Source organism: Palaemon carinicauda, chromosome 29 (assembly GCF_036898095.1).
Source record: "Palaemon carinicauda isolate YSFRI2023 chromosome 29, ASM3689809v2, whole genome shotgun sequence".
Taxonomy (NCBI): domain Eukaryota; kingdom Metazoa; phylum Arthropoda; class Malacostraca; order Decapoda; family Palaemonidae; genus Palaemon; species Palaemon carinicauda.
In genome coordinates, this window is record NC_090753.1 from 95180162 (window position 1) to 95197661 (window position 17500).

At 42.3% G+C, this 17500-nt stretch overlaps 1 protein-coding gene across 6 annotated transcripts in view; it reads right to left on the reverse strand.

Annotated features, from left to right (window-relative positions):
- LOC137622377 (uncharacterized) overlaps window positions 1–17500 on the reverse strand; it is a 54996-nt gene that overhangs the window by 36981 nt on the left and 515 nt on the right. The window contains exon 1 of one of the 6 annotated variants that reach the window (XM_068352983.1): window positions 17269–17469. The exons of 4 other annotated variants lie outside the window; for them this stretch is intronic. The gene's annotated coding sequence lies outside the window, so the exon portion shown is untranslated. Of the gene's footprint in view, window positions 1–17268; window positions 17470–17500 lie in introns of those variants that run through there. One more of the 6 variants, XM_068352979.1, reaches the window with a different exon arrangement.

Sequence of the window (17500 nt, forward strand, 5' to 3'; positions counted from 1 at the left end):
CATCTCTCACCCCCTTCCATAAGAAATATTAGAGTTATGTCATCAAATAAATATGATGTTTTGTCTGTTGATGTTTCCAATCAACCAGAAGACAATTTAAATAAATCAGAAATTCAAGTTGCGGTCCACCATCCACCTCAACAAATAGATCAAAAGGATACAAAGAAAAACACAATCGTAAAACCCAACAAAAACCCAACATAACAAGACCATCTCTGAAGAAACCTACAGGAAATAATGTTATATTAAAAACTGCTAATGGGAAGACCTCATCCAAGATGTCTTCCAGAAATAATCCATAGTTTTCTCCTCCATTTTGCATGCAATGGAACTGTCAGGGTTTAAGGGCGAAATTTGAAGAACTTAAGCTTCTAATTCATGAATATTCCCCCATAATTGTATGTCTACAGGAAAGTATGCTTGTTGCTAACACTCCTAGCCCTTGAGAGTATGTTAGCTATAGAACATCATATAGTCATCAAGCAGGGAGCCATGGCGGAAGTCTCATGTACGTTCGTCGAGATGTTCCCCAAATACTTATGTCTATATGTACAACCCTACAGGCAGTGGTTGTACAAATTGATATAGGGAGAAAATATACAATATGCTCTCTGTACTTACCTCCAAATGATAATATCTTATATGATGATTTAGCAGAGGTCATTCAACAACTCCCTCAACCATTTCTCTTACTGGGAGATATGAATGGTAGACATCCTTTGTGGGGTGATGTTTTGGCAAACACAAGGGGTAATATTATCTCATCAATTGTGGAGATGGGGATGTGGGACTCTTTAATACGGGAGAGCCCACGCACTTCCATGTTCAGACAGGTACCTTGTCATGCATTGACGTTTCAATTGCAAGCTCTAACTGCCTTCTTGATTTTGATTGGAGGATGCACCAATCATTATAAACACCAACAATGGTCCGCCTTTACAAAGATCGCCACGATGGAATCTTGACAAGGCAGGCTGGGTTAAATTTTGTGAGCTTAGTGAAATCGAAGGGAGTGCAGAACAGTTTGAAAGTACTGATGATGCCATGGACCTACTGAATGGAACTCTCCATACAGCAGGAATCAATTCGATTCCCAAAACCACAGGACTATTCTAAAGACGACCAGTCCCGTGGTGGTCTTCAGAATTAACAGCCTTGCACAGAGCCACCAGAAAATCTCAGACTAGATTGCGTAGACGCCGTACGGATGAAAATTTAATAACTTACAAAAAGTGTAGAGCACAGTTCCGTCGTGCCATGAAAGATGCTAGACGCCAATCTTGGGTGGCTTTTGTTTCCTCCATTAATAGTAGAACACCACCATCTTCTGTATGGAGGAAAGTAAAAAAGATTGCAGGCAAATTCACCCCAAACCCACCACCAGTGTTGAAAGAGAATGGTCAGTATGTGACTGAAGGAAATGAAGTTAGCAATGCCCTGGCTGACCATTTTTCAAATGTATCGTGCAAGATTGTAGCAGCTACTTGTCACCAGTACAGGAGCATTGAAAAAAAGAAAATTTTAAATTTTGCACCAGGAAGGGTAGATATGCCATCCCAAAGAAAGCCAAAACCACCAATGGGTCTTCTTGCTCAATCTACAGGAGGTACGTAAAAATTATTTCAAGATCTGCAAATTTCTTCAGAGGAAGGTAGGAACGATCGCACCTGGAGATATATCTCGATTCGGTAAGAAAAGTTACTTGATAAAGGCTAAGTCATACACACAGTCTGTTATATTGTCCAATTTGAAGACAGTAAATGATGGTATAAAATTGGACATCAAACCCCATCTAAACTTTAGCTATGGAAGGGGAGTGGTTTTCAATAGGGATCTATATGAATTTACCGAAGAGGAGATATTGGCTATGTGTCCACTATCTGTGTGGAAAGTACATAAAGTACCTGGAACATCAATGATTGTTCTTACTTTCCAGGATGCTGATGTACCTTTCCACATAGACATAGAAAATGAAAGGATTAGAGTTCAACCTTTTAAGCAGAAGCCACTGCTATGTTATCATTGCTTTAAATTTGGGCATCCTTCCAAAGTTTGCAAGAATGATAAAATCTGTAATACTTGCGCCAATATTTACCATGGGGAATGTACACTTGAGGCAAGGTGCTTAAACTGCGACTCTAATCATAAATCTAATAATAGGAGCTGCCAGTTTTATAAGTTAGAAGAGGCTGCCCTCAATAAATCAATTATTGAACATGTAAGCGTGAGGCATGCCAAGAGACTATTAAATAAATTTAATACCTATGCAAAGACATCAAAAACAGGAGAAAAAGTTCCTCGGTAATCATCTCACCCACCTACTACTGTAGGTAGTTCTCGAAAAATCAATTCACCATCTATTGATAAAGTGCTGCATAAGACAAGAATATCTCCTCCTAAAGATTTATCATTGAGCATCAACAAAGAGACATTGCCCACCACTATCAAACCTTTGTCCCCCATTACAAAGGATAGTACTAACCTCTTGCAGGCCATATCCTTGCCTGATTTAATGGAGATTCCACCTGAAACCAAGTTATCAGGTGTACCTATAGTGGGGAAAGTACAAAAACCTGGTAACTCACAACCTATTAATCATAAAAGAGAGAGACCTCCATCTCTCTCACCCCCTTCCATAAGAAATATTAGAGTTATGTCATCAAATAAACATGATGTTTTGTCTGTTGATGTTTCCAATCAACCAGAAGACAATTTAAATAAATCAGAAATTCAAGTTGCGGTCCACCATCCACCTCAACAAATAGATCAAAAGGATACAAAGAAAAACACAATCGTAAAACCCAACAAAAACCCAACATAACAAGACCATCTCTGAAGAAACCTACAGGAAATAATGTTATATTAAAAACTGCTAATGGGAAGACCTCATCCAAGATGTCTTCCAGAAATAATCCATAGTTTTCTCCTCCATTTTGCATGCAATGGAACTGTCAGGGTTTAAGGGCGAAATTTGAAGAACTTAAGCTTCTAATTCATGAATATTCCCCCATAATTGTATGTCTACAGGAAAGTATGCTTGTTGCTAACACTCCTAGCCCTTGAGAGTATGTTAGCTATAGAACATCATATAGTCATCAAGCAGGGAGCCATGGCGGAAGTCTCATGTACGTTCGTCGAGATGTTCCCCAAATACTTATGTCTATATGTACAACCCTACAGGCAGTGGTTGTACAAATTGATATAGGGAGAAAATATACAATATGCTCTCTGTACTTACCTCCAAATGATAATATCTTATATGATGATTTAGCAGAGGTCATTCAACAACTCCCTCAACCATTTCTCTTACTGGGAGATATGAATGGTAGACATCCTTTGTGGGGTGATGTTTTGGCAAACACAAGGGGTAATATTATCTCATCAATTGTGGAGATGGGGATGTGGGACTCTTTAATACGGGAGAGCCCACGCACTTCCATGTTCAGACAGGTACCTTGTCATGCATTGACGTTTCAATTGCAAGCTCTAACTGCCTTCTTGATTTTGATTGGAGGATGCACCAATCATTATAAACACCAACAATGGTCCGCCTTTACAAAGATCGCCACGATGGAATCTTGACAAGGCAGGCTGGGTTAAATTTTGTGAGCTTAGTGAAATCGAAGGGAGTGCAGAACAGTTTGAAAGTACTGATGATGCCATGGACCTACTGAATGGAACTCTCCATACAGCAGGAATCAATTCGATTCCCAAAACCACAGGACTATTCTAAAGACGACCAGTCCCGTGGTGGTCTTCAGAATTAACAGCCTTGCACAGAGCCACCAGAAAATCTCAGACTAGATTGCGTAGACGCGGTACGGATGAAAATTTAATAACTTACAAAAAGTGTAGAGCACAGTTCCGTCGTGCCATGAAAGATGCTAGACGCCAATCTTGGGTGGCTTTTGTTTCCTCCATTAATAGTAGAACACCACCATCTTCTGTATGGAGGAAAGTAAAAAAGATTGCAGGCAAATTCACCCCAAACCCACCACCAGTGTTGAAAGAGAATGGTCAGTATGTGACTGAAGGAAATGAAGTTAGCAATGCCCTGGCTGACCATTTTTCAAATGTATCGTGCAAGATTGTAGCAGCTACTTGTCACCAGTACAGGAGCATTGAAAAAAAGAAAATTTTAAATTTTGCACCAGGAAGGGTAGATATGCCATCCCAAAGAAAGCCAAAACCACCAATGGGTCTTCTTGCTCAATCTACAGGAGGTACGTAAAAATTATTTCAAGATCTGCAAATTTCTTCAGAGGAAGGTAGGAACGATCGCACCTGGAGATATATCTCGATTCGGTAAGAAAAGTTACTTGATAAAGGCTAAGTCATACACACAGTCTGTTATATTGTCCAATTTGAAGACAGTAAATGATGGTATAAAATTGGACATCAAACCCCATCTAAACTTTAGCTATGGAAGGGGAGTGGTTTTCAATAGGGATCTATATGAATTTACCGAAGAGGAGATATTGGCTATGTGTCCACTATCTGTGTGGAAAGTACATAAAGTACCTGGAACATCAATGATTGTTCTTACTTTCCAGGATGCTGATGTACCTTTCCACATAGACATAGAAAATGAAAGGATTAGAGTTCAACCTTTTAAGCAGAAGCCACTGCTATGTTATCATTGCTTTAAATTTGGGCATCCTTCCAAAGTTTGCAAGAATGATAAAATCTGTAATACTTGCGCCAATATTTACCATGGGGAATGTACACTTGAGGCAAGGTGCTTAAACTGCGACTCTAATCATAAATCTAATAATAGGAGCTGCCAGTTTTATAAGTTAGAAGAGGCTGCCCTCAATAAATCAATTATTGAACATGTAAGCGTGAGGCATGCCAAGAGACTATTAAATAAATTTAATACCTATGCAAAGACATCAAAAACAGGAGAAAAAGTTCCTCGGTAATCATCTCACCCACCTACTACTGTAGGTAGTTCTCGAAAAATCAATTCACCATCTATTGATAAAGTGCTGCATAAGACAAGAATATCTCCTCCTAAAGATTTATCATTGAGCATCAACAAAGAGACATTGCCCACCACTATCAAACCTTTGTCCCCCATTACAAAGGATAGTACTAACCTCTTGCAGGCCATATCCTTGCCTGATTTAATGGAGATTCCACCTGAAACCAAGTTATCAGGTGTACCTATAGTGGGGAAAGTACAAAAACCTGGTAACTCACAACCTATTAATCATAAAAGAGAGAGACCTCCATCTCTCTCACCCCCTTCCATAAGAAATATTAGAGTTATGTCATCAAATAAATATGATGTTTTGTCTGTTGATGTTTCCAATCAACCAGAAGACAATTTAAATAAATCAGAAATTCAAGTTGCGGTCCACCATCCACCTCAACAAATAGATCAAAAGGATACAAAGAAAAACACAATCGTAAAACCCAACAAAAACCCAACATAACAAGACCATCTCTGAAGAAACCTACAGGAAATAATGTTATATTAAAAACTGCTAATGGGAAGACCTCATCCAAGATGTCTTCCAGAAATAATCCATAGTTTTCTCCTCCATTTTGCATGCAATGGAACTGTCAGGGTTTAAGGGCGAAATTTGAAGAACTTAAGCTTCTAATTCATGAATATTCCCCCATAATTGTATGTCTACAGGAAAGTATGCTTGTTGCTAACACTCCTAGCCCTTGAGAGTATGTTAGCTATAGAACATCATATAGTCATCAAGCAGGGAGCCATGGCGGAAGTCTCATGTACGTTCGTCGAGATGTTCCCCAAATACTTATGTCTATATGTACAACCCTACAGGCAGTGGTTGTACAAATTGATATAGGGAGAAAATATACAATATGCTCTCTGTACTTACCTCCAAATGATAATATCTTATATGATGATTTAGCAGAGGTCATTCAACAACTCCCTCAACCATTTCTCTTACTGGGAGATATGAATGGTAGACATCCTTTGTGGGGTGATGTTTTGGCAAACACAAGGGGTAATATTATCTCATCAATTGTGGAGATGGGGATGTGGGACTCTTTAATACGGGAGAGCCCACGCACTTCCATGTTCAGACAGGTACCTTGTCATGCATTGACGTTTCAATTGCAAGCTCTAACTGCCTTCTTGATTTTGATTGGAGGATGCACCAATCATTATAAACACCAACAATGGTCCGCCTTTACAAAGATCGCCACGATGGAATCTTGACAAGGCAGGCTGGGTTAAATTTTGTGAGCTTAGTGAAATCGAAGGGAGTGCAGAACAGTTTGAAAGTACTGATGATGCCATGGACCTACTGAATGGAACTCTCCATACAGCAGGAATCAATTCGATTCCCAAAACCACAGGACTATTCTAAAGACGACCAGTCCCGTGGTGGTCTTCAGAATTAACAGCCTTGCACAGAGCCACCAGAAAATCTCAGACTAGATTGCGTAGACGCCGTACGGATGAAAATTTAATAACTTACAAAAAGTGTAGAGCACAGTTCCGTCGTGCCATGAAAGATGCTAGACGCCAATCTTGGGTGGCTTTTGTTTCCTCCATTAATAGTAGAACACCACCATCTTCTGTATGGAGGAAAGTAAAAAAGATTGCAGGCAAATTCACCCCAAACCCACCACCAGTGTTGAAAGAGAATGGTCAGTATGTGACTGAAGGAAATGAAGTTAGCAATGCCCTGGCTGACCATTTTTCAAATGTATCGTGCAAGATTGTAGCAGCTACTTGTCACCAGTACAGGAGCATTGAAAAAAAGAAAATTTTAAATTTTGCACCAGGAAGGGAAGAGTCATATAATACTCCTTTCACTGAAAGAGAACATGATTCGGCACTTTCCACCTGTAACGATACAACCCCTGGACCCGATGGAATTCCATATGCAATGATTAAACATGTACATTTTAATACAAAGGTATTTATTTTAAGCATTATCAATAGAATATGACATGATCATAGTTATCCAAGTGTTTGGGAACTAGCCATTATTTTAGCCTTTATAAAACCCGGTAAGAACAAGTTTTTAGCAGCAAACTACCAACCTATTGCATTGACATCTTGTCTATGTAAAATTATGGAGAAGATGGTCAATGCAAAACTGATGTGGTACCTTGAAAAGAAGGGTATTTTATCACCGACTCAAGTGTGGATTCAGAAAAATGCACTCAACGACTGATGTGTTAATAAGACGTGAGTCCTCTATTTGTGAAGCATTTGCTTCCAAACAGCACCATGTGACAGTCTTTTTTGACCTTGAAAAGGCATATGATACCACTTGGAGATATGGTATACTTAAAAAAAATCATGAATTGGGATTGAGAAGAGAGCTGCCACTATTTATTCAGGCATTTCTTTCAAATAGAGTTTTTCAAGTGAGAGTGGGGGAAGCTCTTTGAGAGAGTAAGTGTCAGGAAGGAGTTCCTCAGGGGAGTGTGCTGAGTGTAACCCTTTTTGCACTAGCAATTAATGGGAGAAAAATACAACTCTCAATTGACAAAATTATCCAGTGGGCCGATATGAATGGATTTAAGTTCTCGATAAGTAAAACTACTATTGTCCATTTTTGTCGTATCCAGGGAGTACATCCAGACCCGGATATATACATTAAAGGTCAACGGATACCATGTGCAAGTGAAGCTAAATTTTTAGGATTAATATTTGATTGTAAGCTTACATGGGTTTCTCACTTAAAAGCGTTAAAAGCTAAATGTCTCGAGGCTTTGAATATTTTAAAAGTATTGTCCCATACATCATGGGGGGCAGACCGTAATACTATTTTGAAATTATACAAGGCCTTGATTTTTTCCAAAATCAGTTACGGATGTGAAATATACTCCTCAGCCACCCCAAGCCGGTTAAAGATATTAGATTCAATACATCATGGTGGTATTAGATTGTCCACAGGAGCGTTTAAAACCTCACCTATCCCAAGTCTCCTTGTTGATGCTGGAGAGTTACCTCTAGATCTTTACCGAATTTCTGCTATTATTCGGTATTGGTTTAGATTGCAAAGACTCCCTAATTCTTTAGCCTTTCAGACTGCAAGCCATGTAAGTCACTCAACATACTTTGAGTTGCACCCAAAATCTCCTCAACCTTATGGGTTTTGAGTGAAACAATTTTTAAACAGTCTTGATATAATTAGAATTAAGGTGCTTCCATTTAAGGTATCATCAACGCCTCCATGGAAGTTACCAGAGATGTCTTTTTATAAATATTTTATTGGAGTTAAGAAGAATATGACTGACTTAGAATCCAGGTTGAAGAATATAGGGGATCGAAATCTATATATACTGATGGCTCCAAATCTGATGCTGGCATCGGATTTGGAGTACATGGTAATGATTTTAATTGTAGAGGTGCACTTCCTCTAACAGCTTCAATATTTACTGCCAAACTGTATGACATACTAACCGCTGTTGAGAAAATAGTGTTGGAAAAGGAGGGCAATTTACCGTTTTTAGTGATGCAAGGAGTGTCCTTCAAGCTTTAGAAGTTTTTAATTCTAGTAACCCTCTAGTTTTAAAGATTTTAGAATGGATTGTTATTATTGGAAAGAGAGGCATAATGGTTCGATTTTGTTGAGTTCCAGGACATGTAGGTGTGTCTGGGAATGAGAAGGCAGATTCATTGGCGAAGAATGCAGCATCAGAGTTGGTGCCAAGAAGGTATCCCATACCGTGTAATGACTTCCTACCTAACATCAAGAAATTGCTTTGCAATAAATGGCAACAGCACTGGGATAGTCTAGATGGCAATAAAATGAGAGAAGTAACAAATGTCATATCTCCGTGAAGGTATGACACGATGCCCCGAAAATGGGAGACATCTCTTTGTCGTCTCCTTATTGGTCACACTCGGTTGACACACGAGTTTCTGCTGAAGGGCCGACACCAACCATATTGTGACGACTGTTTGGTAACCTCTAACAGTGAGGCATTTGTTGACCGAATGCCCCAATTATAATAACTTGAGGAATAGATATTTATTTGAGGCTCGAGGTGAGGGTGGCAGGTTCATCCTTGCCAAGATTCTTGGACATGATGTGTCCTACTATGCAAGTGGCATTTTTAGATTTATTTCAGAAGCAGATCTTCTGAAAACTATTTAACTTTTACTATGACATTAAACTTTTATGGTTTTAATTGAATATTCTTTAATTTTTCATATATATATATAGACTGATTGATATTGGCGTCAATGATCTTAGATGTCAGGATGCCTGAAAACTTTAAATCAGTCAATCAACCACCGAACCTGACTTCAACACACGCCACCTCAATGAAACTGGCCCTCTTCACCAGCAAGGAAGGGTTTGTCTGGTTCTAGCACGCCGAAGTTCAGTAGCACATCAAGGGCATGACTCGCTCAACCAGCAAAGCAGACCATGTCCTAGCTGCAATCCACGAGGACACTTTCCTAGAAATCTCTGATTGGCTTTGTGACCAAGGGGAAGTCCTAATAGTGTATGACGCCCTTAAAACATACCTCCTGGAGCAGTATTCACCTACTTCGTGCTTCCTACTACGATTTACCCATGTCACATATGTCTTCAATTGTTTAGGGAGTGAATAAGGAAAATTTTCCAAATGAACCTATGTACATTAGCCATCTACATCCTATCTCTGAAATCAATGAAGATATCTACTTTGCAAGAGCGTTAGATAATTTAGTTAGAAACAACCATCAATTTTATGATTAACAACCAAAGAGACCTAACCATAAAAGATCTGAAGTATTGTACTAATGAAAATATAGCTTAAATGATTCTGTGTCTCTTAGTACAACTAGTGCTACTAGATTTGACCCTACATGGACACTGCTAGCTGGCCCCAAGGGGAGGTCTGTGTGGTATCAGGTCAGAAAACACTGAAAGTGGGGGTTCGTCAATCGCTTTGTAGAGATATTTCCAATTATACTAGATCAACTGTCATTCTGCCAGCTTTCCCATTCTCTGTTGGATATCTTACTAAACCTTAGTTATAAATAAATGCCTGCCAACAGGACCACCAAATATGTCTTTGAAAAGGTTTGTATAATGGTCCAATCCCTTCTATCAAATATTTGCATTTGCATGAAAGAGACCTGCAATCTTCTGTGTATTTACAAACTTTGACATATGTGTTAATATATACATATTTTGCTCTCACTAAACTACTACTGAACAAACAGGCAAAGTAAATAAGTTAAAAATTTTACAAATGTGAAGTAAGTCTATCTTAGAACAACAGAGAAATGCGTGCATCAGAACTGGCCAAGAATATTATTATGGCAGTAATTTAACATGTATAGTAATCTGAAAAATATAAACTTCAATATCCCATCCCATTAAATTTTATAGTCTAATTATAGTAGCGAGATTCGTAGGTAGCTGGTTTGATGTGACCCGTTTAAATGTTGAAACAACAGACAGGACAATCTTCTAGAGACTGGCCCTAAATATATACGTATGACCAGCGGCCAAGCCGCCTCTCCACTCAGGCTACGAACAAGGAGGGCAAGGAAGGGCTGCAATAAGCTCAGCAAATAGACCTTCCGGCTACCCCAAACCCCCAGCCCTAGCTCACAAGAATGGTGTGGTTGCATATATTACTAGATACTATGACGAGCCGAGAGAAGGCTGTGACTCAAAGACAGGATAAAAGCAACTGAGAAAATTTATTATAGAACACTCACCTTTATATACAAAATCTCAATGCAACAGGAAATTTCCTGTTCAACCGGTTAACAGTTAACGGTGAGAAAAACAGGCATGTTTATTCAGGTTCTTTTTAGTGGGAGGGGAGAGTGAAGATACAAGCATAATATGTACACAAAATGAAATGTCGTTACTATGTACGATCGTGTGACACACGGTTGGTACGGATCTAGGACAACCGCCCCCGAGACAACTACCCCCAGGACAGCTGCCCCCCGACAACTGCCCCCAGGACAATTGCCCCCGTAGGACTACTGCCCCCCGGAAAATTGCCCCCCATATTGCCATTTACGTAATTAGTATTTCCTAAATTTATTACCATTTATGTAGTTATTTCCTAATTAGGTAATCGGTCGTACGAGTTATAGTTTATTTTCGAAAGCTATCGCCAATTGGCTAATTCTGTATAGTCAAACAAATGTTTACAAAAAAAAAAAAGAAAGTAAGAAGGATCCAGTGTCTAATCGGTCGTACGAGTTATCGTTTATTTTCGAAAGAAATACAAGAAGTAACATAACCCATCACGGAGTTCGTCAAAAGTGAACGTGGAAAAATGAAGCTTATTTATGTAGGATACATCTATGTGAAGCAGAAGGAATTGGCAAATAATGTTACATCTTATGAATGTGAAAAACGCCGCCATAATAACTGTAAAGCGAAAGTAAAAGTTTGTGAAAATGAAGTAGTTGGCTATGTAAATGATCACACCCATGCTGTTGACCAACCCCGCCGTGAAGTCTTGTTAGTACAACAGGAAATAAAGGCTAAATCTATTGATACCGAAGAGACTGCACAGCAAATAATTTCCCAAACAGTTGAGTCGATATTAAGCGGTGCCGCAACTCAGCTACCGCCGGTGAGACATATTCGTCGTGCAATAAGGCGCTACAAACAAGCTGCTGGCGCTCCTCATCATCCCATCAAACCTAAGAGACATGGTCATTCCTTCCGAGTACAAGAAAACTTCTAGTGGTGAAGATTTTCTTCTTTATGATAGTGGATTGATTGAGCAGTGTATCCTTTTATTTTTAACACCAACAAACATTAGCCTTCTGGAGAAATCAGATAATTGGTTTGGTGAAGGTACCTTTAAGATTGTACCCGAGTTATTTTACCAATTGTACACTATTCATTGCTTACCTTCTGAAAGATATCTTTCAAAATCTCGTCACTATAAACCCTAGACTTAATCCAAAGACCTTCCTAATAGACTTTGAACAAGCTGCTAGGAGTGCTATTGAAGAGATTTTCCCCAACGTAACTGTTAAAGGATGTTTTTACCACTTATCTCAAAGCATATACCGTAAGGTGCAAAATGAAGGTCTCCAAGCTAAATTCCAAACTGACACCGATTTTTCCTTGCAAATACGTATGATTCCTGCATTAGCGTTTGTTCCCGCAGAAAAAGTTATTGAAGCGTTTGAGAAACTACAAGAGATGTTGCCACCTGAGGCTGATGCAATAATAGATTATTTTGAAGATACATACATCGGCAGAAGACGTCGAAATACAAGGAGACAGCCACGTTTCCCTATAAGCATGTGGAGTATGTATACTCGTGTTGTTGAAGATTTACCTCGAACAAACAACGCCGTTGTACCAACCGTGTGTCACACAATTGTACATGATTCCTTTTGTATATATTATGCTTGTATCTGCGCTTTTCCCTCGCACTAAAACGAACATGAAAATTCACGTCTCCGGTTTTCCTCTGTGACATTGTCTGTCTTGTAAACATGTTATGTCCTGTTGCCTTGAGGTTTTGTATATAAAGGAGAGTGTTCTATAATATTATAACTCAGTTGATTGCATCCTGCCTTTGAGTTCACAACCTTCTCTCGGCCCGTCACATTGGTGACCCCGGAAGTCGACTCGCTCCCACCGCCTTCCACCCCCACCCCCTCGCCCCTTCATCGTTGGTAGTACTATGGCGGACTCTACGGCAGTTGGTGCTGCGGCCGCTCCATTCAAACTTTCATCGTTTGCCAGCGGAGAGGCGTTTGCTTGGTTTCAGCGCGCAGAAGTCCAGTTTCGTATCAGGGTGGTGACTCGCTCAACCACCAAAGCGGATTATGTTCTCGCGGCGATACCCGAGGACACCTTCCCAGAAATATCCGACTGGCTTTGTGAACAAGGAGACACCCCAATAGCGTATGACGCCCTCAAAACATACCTTCTGCAGCAGTACTCGCCGTCGCCAGCCGCCCGTATAGCAAAGCTTTTTCAGCTCTCGCAACAACCGTTGGGGGACCAAAGGGCTTCGTTTGCCCTCAGGGAAATGACCAGTATCGCTCGCCTTCAACCTGCCGCAGACGGCTCTCCTCGTGAGGTGAACCTACTTCGTGCCCTTTGGATACGCCGTTTACCCGAACCCGTACGCGCTGCCATACCCGATGTCGATAGTTTACCCATAAAGGACTTGATGACCAAAGCCGACGCCCTTATGGACAGCCACTTCAAGACCTCCATCAACGCCTCCACCCCTGACGACGAGGATGCCTATTCAACGTCAACCGAAGCTGGCATGAATGCCGTAGGACATACACGCCTACCCTGTGACGTGCCGAAGCGGCGACAAAGCCGCCCACCACCCACCAATCGCTCGCGCCCCAACGAACGACTTCTACAGCCACTTACTACCTCCCATCCGCCGCAGTTTTGCTACTACCACTTCAGATTCGGGGCAACCGCGAAGAAATGTGCCAAGGATTGTCAGTGGCCAAAAAACGTGTAAGTAGGCCATCGCTTGTGGCGGTGGCCTCCCGTGTTTCTAATCTTTTCTTTTTACAGGATGCAGGAACGGGCGTGCGATTTTTGGTAGACACGGGTGCTTGTCGTTCTCTTTTGCCAAGGAAACTCTTCAAGGCAGGACGTAGTCTGTCTACATCTGCCGACGTCCGCTTGGTAGCTGCCAACGGATCTGCGATACCCACCTACGGTTACGAGAACCTCATATTATCGTTCGGAAACGGTAAATTCAATTGGAAGTTTCTCGTTGCTGACATCACAATGCCAATCCTCGGTGCGGATTTCCTCTCTCATTTCCACCTTCTGGTCGATGTCGCCCACCGACGATTGGTCAACGCAGACTCGTACTTGTCGACACCTCTTCAACCCGCCCCCTCTGACCTCGCTCTCCACATCAGCGCACCCACGGATGCCTACGCCCACCTCCTCACGTCGTACCCGGAAGTTTTCCGTCCAGAACTTCGCCAAACGCCCACGGTTCCTGCCAAGCACGGTATTTATCACCATATCAAGATGACGGGACCCCCAGTCTTCGCAAAATTCAGACGTCTGGCACCGGAACGATTGGCAGCCGCCAAACAGACGTTCGCCGAAATGGAGGAAATGGGCCTTTGCCAAAAGGCCTCCAGCCCATGGTCGTCACCCTTACACATCGTTCTGAAGAAAGACGGCTCCCTCCGTCCGTGCGGGGATTACAGGCGCCTGAACATACAAACAGAACCGGATCACTACCCCCTCCCAAACATTGCCGACGTGACCTCCTACCTGCACAAAGCGAAGGTTTTCTCTACGCTCGACCTCCTGAAGGGGTATTATCAGGTGCCTATGAACCCAGAAGACATCCCCAAGACCGCCATCACCACTCCGTTTGGTACATACACCTTCAATTACTCCTGTTTTGGCCTTCGTAATGCTGGGGCAACGTTTCAACGTCTCATGGATGGCATCTTAGGGGTCCTCCCTTTCTGTGTATGTTATGTGGACGACATACTTGTGTTCTCCTCCTCAAAAGAGGAACACCTCCGTCACCTGCGCATCGTGCTCGACCGCCTGCAACAAAATGGCCTTGTAGTCCGGTACGACAAGTGTACCTTTGGCGCCAACGAAGTGTCGTTCTTAGGGCACCGTATCACTCCTGAAGGAGTCCATCCCCTCCCTGAGAAGGTAGCAGCCGTTCAGAACTTCCCCGCGCCCTCGACCGTCAAAGCTCTGCAGGAATTCTTGGGCGTGATCAACTATTATCACCGTTTTCTGCCAGCCATTGCCGCCACTCTTGCTCCCCTCTACGCCTCCCTCAAGGGCAAGCCAAAGGACCTGAAGTGGGGTCCCCTTCAAGAAGCAGCCTTCTGCAATGCAAAGAAGGCCCTATCAACTGCTGCGGCTCTCACTTTTCCTATCCCACACGCCCCTCTCCTTCTCTCCACCGATGCCAGCGACGTCGCTATTGGTGCAGTACTCGAGCAGGTGGTCAAAGGCTCGCCCCGCCCATTGGCCTTCTTCAGCAGAAAACTGTCCAAGGCAGAATCGGGTTATTCTACCTTCGATCGAGAATTGCTGGCGGTGCACTTGGCTGTCCGTCACTTTCGCCATTTCTTAGAAGGTACGCCCTTCGTCATTCGCACAGACCACATGCCTCTGGTGCACGCCTTCACTTGACAGTCTGACGCCTGGTCCGCCCGTCAACGCCGACATCTCTCCGCCGTGGCTGAATACAATTGCCCCCTCCAATACGTCCCTGGGAAAATGAATCCCGTTGCCGATGCTCTGTCAAGAAACACGTTGGCTGCCGTTCAACTGGGATTGGATTACAACGCCCTGGCTGAAGCCCAACGACAGGATCCAGAGTATCAAGCTTGTAGGACATCCTGCACGTCCCTCCGTTGGGAAGACTTTCCCCTCGAAGACTCCAACACCACCCTCCTCTGTGACGTCAGTACTGGTAGACCGCGACCTTGGATTCCTGCTCCCATGTGCCGACAGGTGTTTGATTTCATTCACGGCCTTTCACATCCCTCGTGCCGTTCTACTGCACAGCTGCTGAAGGCAAAGTTCATTTGGCACGGCATTTCTAAGGATGCTAAGGATTGGGTCCACGCCTGTACTTCTTGCCAAACTTCCAAAGTACATCGACACACGGATTCAGGAGTGGGCACCTTTCCTCAACCTCAGCGTCGTTTCGCACACATTCACGTCGACGTTGTAGGCCCCCTACCCACATCACAAGGACATCGTTACCTGTTTACCGTCATCGACCGCTCCACTCGTTGGCCTGAAGCCATTCCCATGGAAACTGCAACGTCCGCCTCATGTACATCTGCCTTACTCTCTGGATGGATTTCAAGATTCGGTATCCCTGAGCATATTACTTCTGACAGGGGAACCACTTTCACCTCTCAATTGTGGACGTCATTAGCAAATCTCCTGGGCATCACCCTACATCAGACAACGGCCTACAACCCCGCTGCCAATGGAATGGTTGAACGTTTTCATCGCACCCTCAAAGCAGCTTTGATGTCCCGCTGCAAGGATTGCAACTGGTTTAATCAGCTTCCCTGGGTCCCTGCCGAATTTTTTCCTTCTACAACCTCCTCCGACGATCTCCAGCGCATACGTCACGTCGTGGGAAAATTTACTCCGGCACGGAGACTTACAAGCCCCCAGCGAAGCATCACATACCAACGGACTTGCACTCTGCAACGCACGTCTTCCTGCGCAACGACACCAGCAAGCCACCACTAACGCCCCCTTACACGGGCCCTTTCCTTGTGATCCGACGCAGTCCGAAAGCATTCCTCCTAAACATTCGGGGCAAAGAAGACTGGGTCTCCATTGATCGTCTAAAACCTGCTTATCTTCTGCCAGATGACCCGCCTACAGTTCGCCTCTCTAGATCAGGGCGCCCTATTTAACATGTACAGTATGTAATTTTTAGGGGGGGAGCCATGTACCAACCGTGTGTCACACAATTGTACATAATTCCTTTTGTATATATTATGCTTGTATCTGCACTTTTCCCTCGCACTAAAACGAACATGAAAATTCACGTCTCCGATTTTCCTCTGTGACATTGTCTGTCTTGTAAACATGTTATGTCCTGTTGCCTTGAGGTTTTGTATGTAAAGGAGAGTGTTCTATAATATTATAACTCGGTTGATTGCATCCTGCCTTTGAGTTCACAACCTTCTCTCGGCCCGTCACACAGTAGAAGGCTGGCATAACCATATGCAAGCAAGCGTTACGTCATTTCATCCAAATATATGGAAATTTCTGGGGGTGGTGACGAGAGAACAGGCAATATCCAGCATCATAATTAATCAAATACTTGCTGGGCATCCAGTACCTCCTAAGCGGAAACGCTATCAGGATTCTAGCATACGAATAGCAAACATTGTGCAAGAATTTGAGATCCGCGATGTATTGGAATTTTTGAGATACATAGCCCACAATTTAAAATTCTAGTATTTAAATCCCTTTTCAATATTTTTGCAACCCATCTATGTACAAATTTTAGTATATAATGTTATCTTCTTAAAATTTATTTTTAAATCATGTATTTTTTATTAACAATAATAAAACATTGGTTTTATTAGTTATGTATTTTTATTTTTTTACACCATTGTCCAGGGGTTTTACGAGGGCAATTGTCCCGGGGGCAGTTTTCCTACGGGGGCAGTTTAGCAGTTGTCCCGGGGGCAGTTGTCCTGATACCGGTTGGTACAATACCATTAGGCTTAAACGGGTCTCGGATTCCTGACACAGATTGCGAGTTAGGTACGTTTCCAATAGGCTACCAAACAAATAATCTCCCCACACAATTACATATGATACTTACATCAGCTCCGTAAAATAAAATTTATTCACACCATAATTTGAAATAAACTACCAAAAGTAGCCTACAATCTGAGGAAATGAAGCCAGTTTTCCTTAACGCTTTATATTCAGCACTATTGTCATCGACATGGATGATTCAATCTTCAAAAACTGTTCCTACATGTATCTATATAACAGATATCTTTGACACAAGCCAAATCTTTTTATCTATACCCTTGCGTAGCTAGTACAGC